Here is a 19,899-nt window from a genome sequence, read left to right on the forward strand (position 1 = left end):
TAGTAGCCATGTAAGTGTGGCAACTTTGCTCCAACATATCCTTACGTCATGAAATACACTTGAATGAAACTTTAAATCCAGACCATATGAGTTGGGTGGATGTCTAAGTAGGGTTTCTAATGTAAACGGCATGAGCTGGCAGGATGTCTCATCGGGACAATGACATAATTTATGGTTACATTGTATTAAAATCCAAGGCTGGTAGGTTGCCAACAATTTTGGCTTATCCTCACTGCTACTTAAATATAATGAAGTGGGTTGATTATAATGTAATGTTTATGCAAGTATTAGTCATTACCTACTTATCCTGTTGTTTCTGCGATTATCAATTGAAGGCATAAGATTTAAAAAAAACACACACCTATATATATATTTTTATCCCGCATAGGGAAAGGTAAAATCCCAGAGAGTTTGCAGGTAAAGAATAACCCAGACAAATTAATTTGGTCTAAGTCTTCATAAGCTGCCTGGAAAGACTTGAAGGAAGCCTTGTGCACTGCACCACTCCTACAAGCACCCAACTTTAGGGAGAGGTTCTTCCTCTAGACAGATGCTTCCAGGACGGGTCTGGGGGCAGTATTGTCCCAGAGGGTGAATGATGAGGAGAGACTGGTTCTTTCCTCAGCCGTAAACTCCTCCAGAGAGAAAAGAGGGATGTCACAGTAGAACAGGTGTGTTTGGCCATCAAGTGGGCAGCAGAGGCACTCCGGTACTACCTGCTCGGTCGAGATTTCGCCCTGGTTACTGACCACGCCCCATTACAGTGGATGCACACAATGAGGAAGTGAATGCCAGGGTACACTGTGGTTCCTGGCATTACAGCCCTTTAGCTTTAAGGTGGAGCATAGGCCAGGGGCTCTGCATAATAATGCTTATGCCCTGTCACGAAGAGATGCGCACCCCAGGTCGGCTGATTCACATGATTTGGCGAAACCAGAGAAGGGGAAGGTGGCAAAAAGGAGGTTTTTGTCAAGAAACGTATCCGCTTCGCCAAGTATGGCAAAGCTAAGGGGAAGGGTATGTGGCAAAGAGGGTTATTTGCCACACCTTTCCTGCATAGGGAAATGTAAAATCCCAGAGAGTTTGCAGATACAGCCTGCAGACAGGGTTAAATTACCCCATAGTCTTTCCCACAGACACAGAGGTGCACAACATGGGTGTGATTGCTGTGGTGTGTGTATGTGTATAAAATTGTGGAACCTGGTGTGCGGGGCTTCAGATGCTGACAAGCGGCCTGGACGATAGTCGATAGTCAGGGATTGTGGGCTAAAATAGTGTGTCAGGAAGCCATGGATTATTTATGTTGGAGATGTGCTGTTTTATGCTGCAAATACAATAGCTACTACTTGAGAATAGCTGGAGCAAGGAGTGATGCAAAGTCTTTGTCTGGTGATTTCTACAAAAAATAAATAAAAAAGAAATAAAAAATATATATATATACACACACATATAGGGCAGTCTTTCCGACTGGGCACTATGGGCAGGTGCCCAGGGGCCCAGCGGGAAACGGGGCCCTTGGCAGGACGAAAATAAAAAATCCTGTTTAATTTTTTTTTTTTACCTTTTGTGGTCACCTAACCGTTCAGGTCAGGTGGTCAGGTCATGTGGTGATCCAGCCCCCTCACTGGTCCCCTCTTCCACGTTGCGCTAGCAATGAATGTCGGGCATGATGACTTCATCACTCCCGACAGTCACTGCAAGCGCAGCATGGAGTGAAGACTCAGAAAAAAAGAAGAGAAGGAGAAGATTGTGCTAGTTGTAAATGAGAGAGTCAAATTACTCTATTTGTACACAAGTGTCATATATACAAGAGAGAGATGTGTCCTAACAGTTAATAATAAAAGTCTCATTTCCCTTTACAAAAACTTTGGAACTAAGTAAATAACACAAATGAAACTAAGTTAAATTAAGTAAACATCTGTAGTTTTTACCTTTAAAAATACAATAGCAATCTTCTTTTCTGCAAGAGACTGAATAGAAATGTCAACTAAGTAATGCAAATAGATAATAGTGCAATAGTGCAACTTACTATAATATAGATACACCATTGATGAATAAAGTGCTATCAGCTGGAGGGGTAAGTATGCAATTAGCCCACCCAAAGTGTCTAGATAGTCCTGTTGATGATCATCATTGCGTATATTTGCACCAGCCCTCCAGCCTCTGCAAGAGATACACCATGTGACATGCATCTTCGTGAACACTCCCTTTCTGTATTTGGTGTACGCTTGCCTGCAAATTCACTCCCACCAGGCAAGGTCCGGGAAATTTTAGCACGGGGGAAGGGGGCAAGACTCGACTCAGCAGCCTTTTTTAAAGGAAAAGAAATGCAGGTGACCCAGCTCAAGGTAGTCCACTATGGGACCGAATCACATGGGCAAATGGAAAACTTAAATGACAAATATTATGTTCTAAGTTATTTTAAATTTTGTAGGTTAGTTACTTAATTTCCTTGCAGTAAAAATGCTTAAGCAGAGTCAGATTAGTTAGGGGGCATCGATGAACAGCAAGTTCATGGGACTAAGGTCACACTGGGCTACTCAAGAACATCTATTTTCTCAATTTTAAGCCACTCCAGTGCTGCTCTTGCAGTGTTATTTCAATCAATGCCCTGTTAAAAGACAAAGTTTCTCTCTTCATTTTGAGCTTATTGGCAGAGGGTAGCAGAACTTTGTTCAGGATTTGTCTGTAATGGGCACCATTCATCTTCCCATTGATCCTGACAAGATTGTCATTTCCTGCTACACAGTGGAGATAGTGTTATCATGCTGGGGTGCAGTGGTTATTTTGTGCTATGTATACTACTTAATTTTAGGAACACAAAGTTGCACTGTAGTTTCATTAGACCAAAATACTTCTTGCCACATCTCTGCAGTATCTTTTTGTTAGTCTTTATAGAAGTGCAGGACAGATGGTGCCAGACCAAATCACAGGATGAAATAATGCACAGCTTTAAAACATCTCTTTTATCTCCTGCTCAGTTCAATACATTGTTACAATGCACATCATGGATCGCACAAGTCATTTCAAGAGTTTACAATCTCTACTGTTGCTCTGCTTCTCTCACCTCGACGCTGCGCTTCTCTCACCTCTACACTGCGCTTCTCTCACCTCTGCACTGCGCTTCTCTCACCTCCACACTGCGCTTCTCTCACCTCTACACTGCGCTTCTCTCACCTCGACGCTGCGCTTCTCTCACCTCAACGCTGCGCTTCTCTCACCTCTACGCTGCGCTTCTCTCACCTCTACTCTGCGCTTCTCTCACCTCTACGCTGCGCTTCTCTCACCTCTACTCTGCGCTTCTCTCACCTCTACGCTGCGCTTCTCTCACCTCTACTCTGCGCTTCTCTCACCTCGACGCTGCGCTTCTCTCACCTCTACACTGCGCTTCTCTCACCTCGACGCTGCGCTTCTCTCACCTCTACACTGCGCTTCTCTCACCTCGACGCTGCGCTTCTCTCACCTCAACGCTGCGCTTCTCTCACCTCTACGCTGCGCTTCTCTCACCTCTACGCTGCGCTTCTCTCACCTCGACGCTGCGCTTCTCTCACCTCTACACTGCCAGCTTCTCTCACCTCTACGCTGCGCTTCTCTCACCTCTACGCTGCGCTTCTCTCACCTCTACGCTGCGCTTCTCTCACCTCTACGCTGCGCTTCTCTCACCTCTACACTGCGCTTCTCTCACCTCGACACTGCGCTTCTCTCACCTCTACACTGCGCTTCTCTCACCTCTACGCTGCGCTTCTCTCACCTCTACGCTGCGCTTCTCTCACCTCTACACTGCGCTTCTCTCACCTCTACACTGCGCTTCTCTCACCTCTACACTGCCAGCTTCTTTCTGTCTCCCTTGCTCTCAATTTGAATTTTTTTTTGCATTGGATCTCTCGTTTTTTGTTTGCAGTAACCATGGGGCATCTCAGGGGTAGATAGTACACAGCAGTTTCTCTGGTTAGTGTTCCCAAAACATTCTACTCAATACCTTGACAGGTCAGGTTTAATACACTCTGCATTGTTTTTTTTAACATTAAGCTTTTTTGTCCTTAGCATCTCTTAAACTCCTCATTGTGTCCACTTGCCACTGAAGCCTTCCTTTTGGGTTTCAGATTTACTTTTCTCTCCACTGACAGCTCGCTCAGCAACTTTAGCATTCCCACTTGCCTTTAACTTTCAGCCATGGGTTTTAGAAATATGACCCAGTCATATACCTTACGGATGCTCACCCCACGGTGTCACAGGGCCGCTTGGGGGCAGTGGCATTCTGGGCAGGTCCCAAATTCATTGGTTTGTGCTGGCACCTCTGTAGGCTGGGTTACGTACTGCCTGTGCGACTGTGTGTCCCTGCCACTAACTCTGCTCATTCTCCTCTTTCTTTAGCAGGGCATATTACTGTGCACAACATGGTCCCAGCAGGCAATGTGAGTAGCTTCATCTAAATTGTGCTGGAAGCATAATGCGCATTAATACGCCCAGCCAGAAGAGAAAGAGGTGCACAGAGGCACATTCCGAATAGCCGTGGTCCATGCCACTGTCTGCGCTTGAGCCATTAAGGCCGCATACTGAACGCATTGTGCATTTGTTTCAAACCGCACGTAAATTGTATTGACTATGGGTGTAGGTTTATCCTGCTCTGCTACACCAGATACTGCAGGATAAATACAATACTTATGTGGAATATAAAATCTCAAAAGAACATACAGAAAAAGAAAAAAAAAGCATTTATTGTTACCTATCAATATATATATATATATATATATATATATATATATATATATATATATATATATATATAGGCTGTCCAGTGTCTACTACACTTAAAATAAATTTGTACAGTTGCTCCTGGTTGTGAACACATGTTTTAGAATGCATACTCAGTCATCATCACTAGTATTCAGTATTAAACTAGCCCCCCAGTAGAAGCAAGAGATACTTCAGATAACCAGCGTACTTCTGTGTGATCCTGAGTTTGACTTGGGCATAGCTGCATGGGAACGCCTTTCTGTATATTGCCTGCGTGAATCCGCCCATTCCCCACCTCATTCACTCCCCTAAATCATAGGCTGTAGTAAGTGTCATTTGCTCTTGAAGCTGACTTGGATGTGACTGCGTTCTGTTGCGTATCGGCCCATTCTGAGCATGTGCAGCGTTATTTTTGCAAACGATACAGCGAAACCGGCAGATACTTCTCTTAATGAGTCAGGTCCTCTGCAAATCTCCCAGTTATAAATAAATAAATATAACTGCATGACCGCTAAGAGTTAATTCACAATGAGAGCGCTGAGCGACCAGGTAATGCTTTGTTACATATTGCTTGTTATTTTCCCAAGACTTGGATCTATACTTCAGGAAGAAAATGCCAGAAATGCCAGCATGGATATAGATGGGGGTGAATGAGGGAATTGTAAGGGTGTTTTCATTTCAATTTTTTTTTTTTAAAAAAAACAAACAAACACTTTATGTGTATTTTTAAAATTTTTCCCTAGAGCACTACAGTTCCTAGTGGGCCAAAGCTTAAAGTGGGACCTGTGGCGCACAATGGACAAAATGGTAAATTGAATCTATTTTCGAACAAATTAACCCCCACTCATCGCCCAAGGGTCTGGGAACAGTCCTGATGCTATTCAGCATGAGGTTGGTTAAACTTAGGGGGGTGGCTCCACAAAAGAAATACGACCTAGGGAATACAACACCTTGCCGAACGTCCTTGGGCTGGTTTTTCACTGTGGCAGGTGGCCCACACCAGAGTCACCTGCCCTGGCTGGCATTGATGGAAAATTTAGCAGCATTATTTTTTTCTTAATTATCATTTATTTTTATTTTTTTTATTTTTTTAAGGAAATTGCACCAGCATTGATCTTGCATTATGGGTCAAGCAGCCACAACTACCTCCCACTCAGCATAGTAGGTAAAGAGCAGTATTATGCTCTCACTGTACTTTGCCTACACCTTCCTGACCATTCCTTTCCCTGTTCTGTCTCTGAGAGCAGACTGAGATGGAAATGTTTATTCTGCCTATGTGTTAGGAACCCCGCTAGCCGTCACAACACAACCCGGAGTCTACTCTACCAGTCAGGTATTCACTGGAGCCCCTGATGGTGGGGACAGACTGGGCTGCAGACTGGCAGAGGGTCGTGAAGTGTGCGTCGGCTAGGGAGAACCCAAGCAGCGGAGTGGAGTCCAAGCAGAGGTCAGAGGCCGGCGGCAGACAACGGTATCAAGGAATAAGCTGAGGTCAGAGGTCATGGCGACGGCCGGGACGTCAGAGGACGGTAATGAGTGCCGCGACTGTCTAACACTATGCACAGTATAATCACTTTTGCGCTTACTTATGGTTCTACATGGTCCCCAATATATTTCCACAAATTAACTGATGTGTGGATATTTTGGATGTAGGGATTTGTCATACAAAAAATACTCAACATAACTATATATGACATAATAATCAGAATGAAGATCCAATATGACAATTACATTGTCAAAATATTCTCTTTCACTTATGCACTTACACTTATAGAATCTTCACTGAAGATTCGATCACACAGGGATATAGCAGCAGACTTACAGCTAAATATTTGTGTTTATATTCAGGGTATGAAGCGAATGTCTCCATTTTCTGCTTGCCTAGATATGAAATGCTGTTTATAATGGTTTCTGTAGAGCAGAATGCCCTGTGGCTATGTACAACTGAATTTCCCTTGTACATTTTGTCTTGCAACCAAAAGGACTGTACAGTAATCTTTAATTTAATCATATGCTTTTTCTTCTTATCCTTGAAGGAAGTTTTAAAGCAAGTCAGTACATTTGCATGCCTAGCCTGTTAAGTGTTGACACATGTTGAAACTGGCATTGAATCTTTGCTGAATTGCGTTAGAGAAGAAGATATTTTTCAAATATATCAAAGGTATTAGGTTCAGGAAGGCGGTTCTGTTTTTTAGAAAATAGAATCATTTTTAGAAAAACAGGAAACATTTTCAAATTGAAGGGCGCAAAACTGAAAAGTAGCATTGGATTTTTTTATTTATTTATTTTTTTACACAGAAAAGTAAGATAGATTCATGAAATAGTCTCCCAGCAGTTATGGTGGGTACTTATATAGATAAAAAATGCATATGGTTATTCTTAAGCCTTAGATCTATAATAACCCCCTCCCTAATACAAACTACAACAAAAATAACAACCAATAAAACACACAAAAAGGGCAGACTAGATGGACTTGCCAAACAGGATGAATGAAATAAATGCCATCAAATTCTGTTTCTCTATGTTTAAAGGAAATCCTTGACCCCTGTAAATTTTTAATGCTTTTCGTCAGCGGTGCATAAAAGTGCATTAACATTCCTGCCAAGAGTAGAGAATAATGCAGACAATTCCTTCTGAATGAAGTTACCCTGTTATTTATATTTTTTACTTTTTTCAGGAGCCCAAATGTTATACAATGGATAATGCCTTTAACTATTTCTGCAAACACTGCAGGATGAATTAAAATATATTGCAAGTTGTGCTGGAATTATTTCACTTAGTTATATACCCCCTTTGTTGTAGTTCTGATTCAAGGAACTTACTCGTACCTGCTGAAAGCAAACAGCTAAGGACATACAGGCAGTACTGGCACTATGTAGGTTGGTGCCACTATCCTTGATTGCCACCCTTAGTATACAGCATAGTGCCATTCCAATATATATATATATATAGTGCAGGTCTAGGCCTCCACTGTACAGCACACATCAATGTGCCCCTCTTGTACAATTTCTATTATGTGCTTGTGTGCGGCTTTTACTTTTGTTATACATTCAGCTACATTCAAGTGGTGATTATTATGGCTAGGTACTAGTAAATGGTTTTGTTTGTGTTTATGGTGTCTTGTGCAATCCACAATAAAGATATTTGTCATTGTTTTTCTTTTAATAGATTTGTAAATACTTGTGCTTCTTTATATTGATATTTTTGCTTTTTTTCTCTCTTTTGGCTCTAATGGGGCATCACCTGAGTATTTGTGTTATGCTGGCCACACACAGGCAGATACTGTCATAGAGCTCCCAGAACAACAGGTTTATTGCCCATTTGGTAGTTGCCAAAATTGGACTAGGGGTTTCATTAAATGCACATTTAAGATTCTAAAGAGTGTTGGAACCCTTGGTTGGTGTCTGTTAGGATGGCTTTCCCTGTAGTACCCAATTAGGATCACATTTACACTGTTTATTGTGGAAGTAGTATGTGATGCTTTCCATGCATACAATATGCCAGACGGCATTTTTGAATGCAGGGAATCCTGTTTTTTGTTTTTAGCTATTTGAGCTTTTGTGGCTGGGAAAATGTGGGGTATCAATTTTTAAGTTTGGTTGTTCATGTCTTGGAGGAGTTGCGAGAGTAAAAATGTTCAGGAGTCTTTGTGTATTGGTTGTTATTATAATGAGCACAATGTACATTGTTTCATAAAGACATAATACATGAGCAAGTCTACTAAATGTAGAGAAAAGTGTCCCTGTGGCCACAGTTCTGCCAAAAACTTGGATCAGAGCATGGGAGCATTTTGGATAGTTTTTCGGAGTGTAACACCAAGCTTGTATGCTTTCTCTTTTTTCTGGGTCGATATTGAGCTGGCAGCTATTCCTTATTTAGAAAAACTCATCAGGGGGTGATCCTAGATCCCTCTCCTCTCTATTTTACCTATTGGGGTCTTCTTTTTAAAATGATTCTATTTCTATTAGGGTATCCGGAGGGGAAGGGATGTAAGGAAATGTCTTACCTGAAAATACTCTGAAGAGTCCCAGTTGTATTGTATGTTAAGATCATAGGATACCCTTAATCTAGATTGCATCCATTGTTTAATAGAGAGTCCTGGGGAAAATATTAGGTGAAATGAGGGAGATTGCTGTGGATGTTTCACTTTTAAGTATTGTCCCTTCTAATTTTTTTCAAAATATGTGAATAGAAAACTTTTAATCTATGGATGAACAGAAAGTAAGTTATGAGACAATTGTGCCAAATTAGCTAGGCTAGACTTCTAAATTAGGAGGTTCAAGCATGTCTTCTTTTCACATGAATATCCATTCAATGGATGTGTTCAAGTAATTCAGAGTATAGTATAAGACATCAAAACTATTAATTCCCAACAGCTGTTTCATAGAGACAGTTGTACAAACATATGTTCTTCAATAGAAACAAGGTGAGCATATTGTATTGGGTGTATTAATTAACTTGTACTTAATTTAATTTAATTAAATGTATCAAAGGTATGTAAATAATTAATTAGAGGATGGTTAGTATTCCATTTTTTCATGTATTAAGTTTATGAACTGTTACATGTTTTTTAAGGTACGATACACTTAAATGTGAACTTCTATTTTGTTTGTTTATGGGTTCTGAGATGTCTGTGCTTAATCACTTTTAATCCTTTTTCTGTGTCTATCTTATGCTTAGCACATCAACAGCTGTGAACCACTTTCAGATGAAACTTCGGCAGAATACCTGGTTTATGTTTATGGGTTTCAGGAGGTCTGGATTGCAGACTGGTCAGAATGGATGGCTCATAGGTCATTGTATCCAAATCAAATAATGTTAGCACTGTATAAGAGATAGCTGAGATCCTGACTGTAACTAGAGCTGTGCAAGTGGGTGCAAATCATAGTTGTTAAGGATCGCCATTACTCTCTCCTAATTTTCCTGGATCTCTCGACTGCATTTGACACTGTTGACCACTCTCTTCTCATACAAACGCTGCAATCCCTAGAGCTACAAGACACTGTTCTATCCTGGTTCTCATCCTACCTTTCTAATCGCTCTTTCACTGTTAATTTCTCTGGAGCCACCTCTGCTCCGCTTCCCCTATCAGTTGGAGTACCACAAGGCTCAGTCCTATATCCTCTGCTATTCTCTATCTATACCGCTTCTCTTGAAAATCTAATAAATTCCTTTGGATTTCAGTATCATCTCTATGCGGATGATACCCAAATCTATCTATCCTCTCCTGATCTCTCAACATCTGTGTTGTCTCGTGTTACTGACTGTCTTTCTGCCATTTCATCTTGGATGTCCTCTCGCCAACTCAAACGTAATCTTTCCAAAACAGAGTTAATAATATTCCCACCCACCAACAAGAGCATACCTGACATTTCTATCTCTGTTGATAACATGACCATAAATCCCACCCCACAAGCTCGCTGCCTAGGTGTAATCCTTGACTCACACCTGTGATGTTATTGCATTAGATATGCTTAATGTTTGTAGACACTCCCTTATATGTTTAAGCTTGATACTGGTGCGCAGGTGAATTTGATATCGTTTCAAGACTATAAGATGTTTAGAGTAAAATCTAAAATTCATCCAGCCAATGTGAAAGTTACAGGCTACACTGGGAAGGAAATTCCTGTGAAAGGTACATGCCTAGTGACCCTGAGCTACAAAGGACAAAAGTTCAAAACATCTCTACTGATTGTGGATAAAGATGTACAACTGATTCTAGGATTAAGTTCATGTGAGAAGCTTAACTTGATAAAGAAAGTTGATGAGCCTACTGAATGGGTGAGCTCCTTAGTAATTGTTGAAAAGAAAAATGGACAACTCAGAATATGTCTGGATCCAAGAGATTTAAATAAGGCTATTAAAAGAGAACATTTCAAACTACCAACCAGAGATGAAATCATGTCACAATTTGCGGGAGCAAAATGGTTCAGTAAATTGGATGCATCTTCAGGATTCTAGCAAATGAAGCTAGATGAAGCCAGCTCAATGCTGTGTACATTTAATACCCCAGAAGGTCGATACAGATTCCTTCGACTACCATATGGGATATTGTCTGCTCCAGAAGTATATCACAAAAGGATACACATGATTTTTGAACACATTCCAGGTGTTGAAACAAGGATGGATGACATTATTGTCTGGGGATCTACAAAAGAAGAACATGATTCTAGACTGAGACAAGTAATGGAACTTATCAAGAAGGTGAATCTAAAGCTGAACAAGGACAAATGTGAATTTGGTGTGAAAACACTTACCTTTATGGGTGACGTGGTCTCGGAGGAAGGTGTGAAGCCTGACCCGAGGAAAATATCAGCCATAATAAACATGGAACGTCCTAACAACAAAGACGACGTGAGAAGATTCCTAGGAATGATTACTTACTTAGGAAAGTTTATTTCTCAACTCTCCGAACAAACAGCACCTCTAAGATGGTTGTTGGACAAAAATAATGAGTGGATGTGGTCACATGAACAAGAAGAAAGTTGGCAAAACTTGAAACGGACCATCACAGAGCAACCGGTACTAACATTCTTTGATCCTACAAAAAGAATAAGAATTTCAGCAGATGCCTCGCAATTTGGCCTAGGCTCAGTGTTGTTACAAGAACATGAGGATACATGGCAACTGGTAATCTATGCATCAAGAGCATTGACAAGTGCTGAAACAAGATATGCTCAGATAGAAAAAGAACTTCTAGCAATCACATATGCATGTGAGCGATTTCATCAATTTGTGTATGGTCAAGTGTTTACAGTGGAAACTGACCACAAGCCATTGGTAGCTATCATGGCTAAATTGTTACATGACTGTCCCATGAGAATTCAACGAATGCTTATAAGACTACAGAAATATGATGTCCAATTGCTGTACTGTCCTGGTAAATACATGTACATTGCTGACACACTTTCCCATGCTGTGAACAAAAGTGAAGGTTCCAAAAGTCTGATGGATAAAGAGATAGTCGCATATGTTAATTTGATTGTAGCTTCTCTACCTGTGTCTCTTGCAAGACAAGAACAGATAAGAAAAGAAACAGAGACAGACATCACAATGAAAGTGTTACAAGACATCATTCTGAAAGGATGGCCAGGAGAAAAAAATGCGTGCCCACTGTCTATTCATGATTATTGGATGTACCGCACTGACCTTACGGTTGTCAATGGTATTATTTACAAAGGCAATAGAATTATTATACCTGCACGACTAAGAAAAATTATGCTGTGCAAGATACATGAAGGCCACTTAGGAGAAGAGAAATGTAAACGGAGGGCGTGTGAAGTGATGTATTGGCCAAGAATGAACCAGGACATAGCACAGACAACAGCTACATGTGAACTGTGTCTTATGTACAGACCAAAGCAACAAGTCGAGCCGCTGAGTCCTCATGCAGTGCCAGAGAGACCATACCAGAAGGTAGGCGCAGATTTGTTTGATTGTATGGGAAAAACGCACATTGTCGTGACTGATTATTATTCTAATTACCTTGAGGTGCAGACTCTACCTACAACTACTAGTAAAGCCGTAATCAGTTGCATGAAGTCAATCTTTGCAAGGCATGGTGTTCCTATGGAAGTGTTCACTGACAATCAGTTTTCCAGCGCTGAATTTAGACAATTTGCTGAAGAGTGGGAATTTGTCCATGCAACATCGAGTCCCCACTATCCACAGTCAAATGGGTTGGTGGAAAGTTCAGTAAAAACTGTAAAGAGTCTAATAAAAAAAGCACAAGACGGCAAAGAAGATTTCTACAAAAGTCTTTTAATCTACCGCAGTACACCTCTACAAAATGGACTCTCTCCTGCACAAATGCTGATGGGAAGGAGGATTAGAGCAAATCTTCCGATAAGTGATGAACTGCTTAATACGCATAACTCAGCATTGGTGAGACTGAGTAAGGTACATCAACAGGAGAAACAGAAACTGTACCATGATAGGCGAGCAAAAAGCTTATCTGATCTAAGATCAGGTGACCAAGTCCGTCTCCGAGATCATGAGAAAGGCATTTGGATGCAGAAAGGTATTGTGCAAGCATAAGTAGCACCAAGATCTTATATTGTACGTACAGATCGTGGAACAGAAGTAAGAAGAAATCGGGTCGATTTAAGATCTCAACCCAACCATAGTGATGGCAACACGACTGAAGAATACCCTTCATCTGACATGTATGATGGACTTGATAATGGTGAACAAACCATGATGGAAGAAAGGTCCAACATGGTTGACGAAACACAGACTTTGTGTGAAAGATCCATAAGAGAAATACACAGACCTTAGAGACTCATTGAAACGTGTTAGATGATGTTCTTAATGTTATATCGTTGAATTGTTATACTGAAGGATACAGGGCTTATCTTTAAAGGGCTTATCTTTAAAGAAAAAAAGATGTGATGTTATTGCATTAGATATGCTTAATGTTTGTAGACACTCCCTTATATGTTTAAGCTTGAATCTTTAGTGATGGTCCCATGGGGAATGCTGGGAAGTGGGTGTGGGCAGTGTGCAATGTACCCGGAGTCTGCAAATGGCCGAATAAAGAGCTCAGCAGTGCCCACCCATGCTTCAGTGTCCTGATGAACTGATTTACAAGTATATTAACAAAACAACACCTATCCTTTGTTCCCCACATTGACTCTATATCTAAATCATGTTACATACATCTAAAAAACATTTCCAGAATTCGCACATATCTCACACAAAAGACTGCAAAAACCTTAATTCATGCACTTATCATCTCCCGCATTGACTATTGCAATTCCCTCCTTACTGGCCTTCCCAAAAACAGACTCAAACCCCTACAATCTATTTTGCACGCTGCGGCAAGATTGATTTTACTTGCAAATCGTTATTCCTCTGTTGAATCATCTGTCTGTCTCTACACTGGTTGCCTGTTTTCTACCGAATCCAATATAAAATACTTTTACTAACCTACAAGGCCATCAACAAAGCTGCACCAACATACATCTCCTCTCTTGTCACAAAATATCTCCCAACTCGGCAACTCCGTTCTGCACAAGATCTACGTCTCTCATCCACACTCATTACGTCCTCCCATTCCCGGTTACAGGACTTTTTCCGGGCTGCACCCACTCTATAGAATTCTCTCCCTCGCACAATAAGACTTTCCTCTAGTCTACAAGCTTTCAAGCGTTCTCTGAAAAACCACCTCTTCAGACAAGCTTATAATATTCCTCAACCACCCTCTTAACCTCACTACACTACCCTATTACCACCTGTTACAACTACCCCTTGACCAACATAAGTCATGAAAGGTCCAAGTACCCATATAACTGGTTCCATCATAAGTATCATGTGGTTAATACTGTTACAATTTTATATGCTTTCAGTCGATTATAATTTTTATATTTGATATTTTATTTGCTTTAATCAGTGGAGATAATAAATGGTTGTGCTTTAGCTTTAAAGAAACATGTATATTTGGTTGGAACACTAATCCTTAGGGAAAGACACAGACATGAGGAGCACTTCATATAAGCACCACACACCCCTGCACTTGATCTTGGAAGGGAGTTTTTAAATGTTAGTAAGTATGTTCTAAATGTAAATCCAAGTACTCTACAGCCGCCACAATCATGTGTGTTATCACGCAGGGTAGACATGAAGTAAAGTTCATGTCCTTAATACATAATACCAAAAAACACAAAAACAGTGGGTTAAAACTTAAAAACTTTTCTCCATCAGCCATGCAATGATGCATAGCCACGCCCCCAATTGTATCACCACACCCATTCTCAATTTTGCACCTCTGCACACCTGTAAGATGGCCCCATGGGGTCGTTGTAACGGGTGCGCGCCTGCGTCAGGGGGGACTCGCAGCCGCACAAACAGGAGAAAGATCAGATCACCTGTCAGTTGGAGATCCGATCTTTCTCCTAGTACAACACTTTGCGCAGGCAGTGATGGTTGCGTTTTGCACATTTGTTCAGTTGCCTTTTTATGTGGTTTGTGATGATGTATTGAGGGAATATGCTGGGAATGGTATTTTCCCCTGGGCCACATGAAAGTTTGCTATGAAAGTAGTGCCGGTACTGTAGTAATACCATGCGTGGATGCAATTTTTTTGGAGAGAGAGAGAGACACTATATGTTAATGTGGGCTATTAATTTAATTGTGCAGTTTTCCTGAGGACTAATTATTTAATGGTGGGTGCTATTAATTTATTTTACAGGTGTTGGTAGAATATTTAATTTAATAGCGGGGCCTATTCATTTAAGGTGAGTTGATGGGACCTTTAATTTATTATTCAATTTGGGTCTAAGTTTGGGGAGAAGGAGGGCTAATTTATTAAATGTGAATATGAAATATTGTCAGCAATGGTTGTGTGAAATGGGTTTATTTGTTAAATGGGAATGCTATTAATTTATTGCTGGGCTGTTTTGTGGGGAGGTAAATATGTTTTTTTTTATTAAATGTGTACGCTATTAATTCAATGTTAGGGCTAGTTGGGAGAAACAGTTCTATTATTAAATTTGTATACTATTAATTTTATTTCATTTTATATTCAGGCCTATTTGCAGAGAGGGAGGCCTACTTATTAAATGTGGGTGCTATTGATTTAATGCATACCTGCCTACTCTCCCGGAATCTCACGGACTCCCAGAAGAGTAGGCAAAACTCCCGAAATCTGGCGAAATTAACGGCAGTGAATGGAGTGGCGGGGCTTAATAGCGCCATTAAGCTCTGCCCCCTCCATTGGCTTCCCTATAGTGGGGGCGGGGCTATGGTGACGCAAAATGTCACCACGCCCTCCTCCTAGCCCATGTCACATGACTTCTTCCCCTGAGAAATCTTAAAAGTGGGCATGTATGATTTAATGCCAGGGCTGTTTTAGATTTTCACAAACATTCCAGGATCTACACAAGCAACAACTGAGTTTAAGACACCAGCAGCCACAGGTGATGAAAGTGACAAGATCAGGTAGGAGAGAGCAAGACAATCTGCCATCTGTCCTGAATCTGGTGGGGCAGTCCCGAATTTGGGTGACTGTCTCGCTTAGTCAGGATTTGGTCCAACTACAAGGACAGTTGGGAGGTATGTCCCGCTTCACACTATACTACTGGTGAACGCAGAGCTGCCTGCACCTAACAGTAGTGCACACAGTATTGTCTGTGTACTTGTCTAAATTATAGCCATAGTACACCTTAGGGCCCCCTGTCTAAAGTGCCCCGGGTCTCCCAGAGCCTTAATCCAGCTCTGATTACAGACCAACAGTGTGGTTTGTATCAAGTTCAAGTTTCAATAGTCTGGCAATCTTATGAGAGACTAAGGCTGGGTACACACTACAGAAAATTTCTCCCAAAGCCGATATCTAACAATTTTAACAACGATTAAAAAATAAAACATAACAAAAAAAACCCCCAATCAGCATAGCTATTTATGTGTACACACTATATATGTTTTACACGATTTACCTTTAGATCTATGCTCTTCATGTGTCATAACCGTCAGCTGACAAGATTGTGACTCTGCACATTCCATAGAGATCTATGGACACTGTCAGTCGTGAGTGCATACACACTGCAGAATTGGAACGGCATTGTTCCACCGTTGATCTGCATTTTTAGTCCGGTTTAAAAATCAATTGACAAATGATATTTTGTGCTTCATTGTAGCGTACCCAGCTTAAGTATAATAAGGTCTAATTAACGTCTAAGCTATCTAATTTGATCTAATGAGCGTTCATAGTTTTGATCAAGCAAGAAAAATGAAGAGCAGGTTATTTTCATTAAAAAGAATGAATTCAGTATTGAGAAATTAATAATTTTAATATTTAATAATTAAGCTTTATGGCACATGTAGAAAACGTTTTCATGTATTTGAATAAAAAATAAACCATAATTTATATATTTCTAGTTATAACATAATAAAACTACTCTAGAAATTAGCCAATTGTTGATCGTATATACAGTATATTATAAAGAGATGAATGGAAAATGAGCATTGCTGACCTAGGAAAATAACTGAGAATAAATATTGTAGTAAATGTTGATTAAAGTATTCCTGCCACCAAGGATGTACTAGGAACTCATAAATGATACCCACCCTCTAGTGGAGAAAGAGCAAAACTACATTTAGAGCGATTTATTAAGCCAGTGGTTCCCAAACTTTTGCAGTTCGCGGCACCCTTAGAGTCTCCAAATTTTTTCAAGGCACCCCTCCAAAATAATTACTGAGCAGTCCCGTTTTAGAAGTAGTTGGGTCAAAAAATTGTAATAAGTATTTAGGTCACGACAGAAATACTTATTTAGTTGTATGCAAAAATGCCCCTCTGCATCCAGACACTCTGCCCCCTCTGCATCCAGGCACACTTCCCCCTCTGCAACCAGGCACACTGCCCCCTATGCATCCAGGCACACTGCCCCCTCTGCATCCAGGTACACTGCCCCCTCTGCATCCAGGCACACTGCCCTCTCTCACGTTGCCCCCTCTGTCCCCTCCTCTGCCCTCTGTCACGCTGTCCCCCTCCTCTGCCCTCTGTCACCCTCCTCTGCCCTCTCTCACGATGTCCCCCTCCTCTGCCCTCTCTCACGCTGTCACCCTCCTCTGCCCTTTCTCACGCTGTAACCCTCCTCTGCCATCTGTCCCCCTCCTTTGCCATCTGTCCCCCTCCTCTGCCATCTGCTCTCCTCCTCTGCCATCTGTCCCCCTCCTCTGCCATCTGCCCTCCTCCTCTGCCATCTGCCCTCCTCCTCTGCCATCTGTCCCCCTCCTCTGCCATCTGCCCTCCTCCTCTGCCATCTGACCCCCTCCTCTGCCATCTGCCCTCCTCCTCTGCTCTCTGTCCCCCTCCTCTGCTCTCTGTCCCCCTCCTCTGCTCTCTGTTCCCCTCCTCTGCTCTCTGTCCCCCTCCTCTGCTCTCTGTCCCCCTCCTCTGCTCTCTGTCCCCCTCCTCTGCTCTCTGTCCCCCTCCTCTGCTCTCTGTCCCCCTCCTCTGCCATCTGTCCCCCTCCTCTGCCATCTGTCCCCCTCCTCTACCCTCTGTCCCTCTCCTCTGCCCTCTGTCCCCCTCCTCTGCCATCTGTCCCCCTCCTCTGCCATCTGCCCTCCTCCTCTGCTCTCTGTCCCCCTCCTCTGCTCTCTGTCCCCCTCCTCTGCCATCTGTCCCCCTCCTTTGCCATCTGTCCCCCTCCTCTGCTCTCTGTTCCCCTCCTCTGCTCTCTGTCCCCCTCCTCTGCTCTCTGTCCCCCTCCTCTGCTCTCTGTCCCCCTCCTCTGCCCTCTGTCCCCCTCCTCTGCCATCTGTCCCCCTCCTCTGCCATCTGCCCTCCTCCTCTGCTCTCTGTACCCCTCCTCTGCTCTCTGTCCCCCTCCTCTGCCATCTGTCACCCTCCTCTGCCATCTGACCTCCTCCTCTGCCATCTGCCCTCCTCCTCTGCTCTCTGTCCCCCTCCTCTGCCATCTGACCCCCTCCTCTGCCATCTGTCCCCCTCCTCTGCCATCTGCCCTCCTCCTCTGCCATCTGACCCCCTCCTCTGCCATCTGTCCCCCTCCTCTGCCATCTGCCCTCCTCCTCTGCCATCTGACCCCCTCCTCTGCCATCTGTCCCCCTCCTCTGCCATCTGTCCCCCTCCTTTGCCATCTGTCCCCCTCCTCTGCTCTCTGTCCCCCTCCTCTGCTCTCTGTCCTCCTCCTCTGCTCTCTGTCCCCCTCCTCTGCCATCTGACCCCCTCCTTTGCCATCTGTCCCCCTCCTCTGCCATCTGCCCTCCTCCTCTGCCATCTGACCCCCTCCTCTGCCATCTGTCCCCCTCCTCTGCCATCTGTCCCCCTCCTTTGCCATCTGTCCCCCTCCTCTGCTCTCTGTCCCCCTCCTCTGCCATCTGCCCTCCTCCTCTGCTCTCTGTCCTCCTCCTCTGCCATCTGCCCTCCTCCTCTGCTCTCTGTCCCCCTCCTCTGCTCTCTGTCCCCCTCCTCTGCTCTCTGTCCCCCTCCTCTGCTCTCTGTCCCCCTCCTCTGCCATCTGTCCCCCTCCTCTGCCCTCTGTCCCCCTCCTCTGCCATCTGCCCTCCTCCTCTGCTCTCTGTCCTCCTCCTCTGCCCCGCGCCAGGTGTCAGCTATAGAAAAAAAGAAAGCAAACAGAAACTTACCAATCCGCGCGGTGCTAGGACCCTGCAGCCTCCTCTCTCGCGCAGCAGTCACTGACGTCGATATTCAGTGACAGCTGTGGGAGAGAGGAGGCTGCAGGGTCCTAGCGCCGCATGGATTTGTAAGTTTCTGTTTGCTTTCTTTTTTCTAGGGCTGGCCCACGGCACCCCAGTGACAGTGCCGCGGCACCCCTGGGCGCACACTTTGGGAACCGCCGTATTAAACTGTGATGAGTAAAGAGAATTTTCATCAATTTTCATTGCAACGATAAATACTTCCATTCCCTTTTCACTGAGTTTGACCAATTGGGGTTTTGTACACTTAAAAAATATTTCTCAGAGTGTATTTCTACACAACCAATATCATAACTTGCAAATTCCACTATATAAGAATATCATTAGGTTACATTATCACTAATTTGGAATAGAAAGGGGAAATATGAAAAACAAACGAAAAACCTCCAAAGTACAGTAAGTCTACTAGCAGCACACACAAGTCAACAGCACACTTATTGCCATTCTTTTTATATGTCACCAATCACAGTGACCCATTCATTTAGTCAATAGGTACTATTGGTAATTCACTTCTCAGTTGATTAAGTCACAAAAGTTGTTGTGATGAATAACAACTTATAGCAAAGAAGGCAGGTTTCATCACTTTGTCAGCAAGAAATGAATTTCAAGCTAAAATTATATTAATGAAGATATGTCCCCAAAAACACTTGTTCATATATATTGTCCTATTTTCAGCCAGAGAAACATATTTCAGATTGTAGCAATGCAAAAAGAAAAGAATGTACTAATTAAATACAATAACTAACAGTGCACATACTCAAAGAGGTTTTACTTTTGCCCTTGGTAGGAAATTGAACACTGCTTGATCTATTTCTGGCCATCAACATTTGATAAAAGTACAGCCAGTGCTGAAGCTGCATTCCTGTTAGTGAATTAATGATCATTATCCTTAGTTCTGCTCAAACGTTACCTTCTGATACACACAGCAGAGAAGGGGGCTGGAGGAGATTGCAATTTTCTTGTGAGTGCAAGCCTAAAATGTAC

Source organism: Mixophyes fleayi, chromosome 1, assembly GCF_038048845.1.
Source record: "Mixophyes fleayi isolate aMixFle1 chromosome 1, aMixFle1.hap1, whole genome shotgun sequence".
In the NCBI taxonomy this organism is placed as follows: domain Eukaryota; kingdom Metazoa; phylum Chordata; class Amphibia; order Anura; family Limnodynastidae; genus Mixophyes; species Mixophyes fleayi.